This window comes from Palaemon carinicauda, chromosome 12 (genome assembly GCF_036898095.1).
Source record: "Palaemon carinicauda isolate YSFRI2023 chromosome 12, ASM3689809v2, whole genome shotgun sequence".
Classification (NCBI taxonomy): Eukaryota; Metazoa; Arthropoda; class Malacostraca; order Decapoda; family Palaemonidae; genus Palaemon; species Palaemon carinicauda.
Window position 1 is genome coordinate 142,517,910 of NC_090736.1, and position 1,396 is coordinate 142,519,305.

Below are 1,396 nucleotides of genomic sequence, written 5' to 3' on the forward strand. Positions count from 1 at the left end.
CATAAATTTAGATAACTTCAGATTCCGAGGGAAAAAAATAATTAAAAGAAACTATTTTGGTGAAGTTACTTTTCATGAATTAAACGGACCAGTTTTAATATTTTCATATTTTATAGAGTTTGAATTAAAATTCATTATATATATGGTCATCATCTCTTCCTAGTCCTATTGACCCTCAGCCACGGTTACATTTCGCCAGTCGTCTCTATCTCGAGTTTTTAAATCAATACTTCTCTTTTCATCATCATTCGTCATCTCCTACTTCACACTTCACTTTTTGTAAAATGGAAGTGTCCAAAGAATTGTATCAAACATGGTCTATAAATATTTTTTGGACTTTAGACAGTTATAATTTCGAACAAATAACAGTTTAAAAGTTAATAGAGAGATTCATATTGTGTTGACTCAAAAATTAAGCAAAGGAAAAATGAGCTTTAACCAGAGAGGAATCTGATATAGTACTATTTTGCGGTCGTCACAGAACCCAATAACTCTCGCAATAGCATCAGCGGGTGCCTTCCCTCGGCCATAAAACTACTGATTTATTTGCTAAAAAAAATATAAAAAATTCATAAATAACTACAAAGATGATTATTGTTAAAAGCAACTAGATTCCTAATTAACAAACTTCATAAAAAAATCATGAATTTATCAACCAATCTATAAACTTTACATAAAATGTTTGAGTCTTCTTAAATGGAGAATATTTTCCGACAAGTAATGGCAGTGATATCTGTATCGTCCTGGATAACCTAAAGTAAAGAGACTCGGGTTTTCCGAGAGTCCTGGGTCGGGTCAAGCCCTAAGAAATCGACTCCGTTGAGGATCCTTCCTCTTGGGTGTCTTCCGATTCAGGACTACCTCTCGGTTTGGGGTTCCGAGACAGGCAGGATAGAAAGAGAGTATCCTGTCACTGACGTCCCCCGGTTATCCAGCAAAACAGCAACAGGCTTTCTTTGGTCTGGTGTTGAATTCTCCTCTTCCTTCTCTCTCTCTCTCTCTCTCTCTCTCTCTCTCTCTCTCTCTCTCTCTCTCTCTCTCTCCCTTTTTTATCCTTTTCCTTCTCTTCCTCTACTAATAAAGAGCACGAGGTGGGGGGAGGGATTCCCGTCTACAATATGCAGCCAGACTGTTGCTATTTATTTATTATTGCATTGGACAACGTTGAACATAGCTTGTCACTTAGTAATAAATCTTATATTTCACTTTGTAAACATGTGTATGAATGCACAAAGTTGCTCAACTGTTATGAAAAATTTTATTATTGAAAAAATATTAGATAGTTAAAACATTTGTGCTACAATAATATTTCAGGAAAAAAAGTAATACATTAATGAAACACGAATCCCTCTGAACACCTTGATTCCGTGAGACTATTCCTGGAACTGTGTCTGTA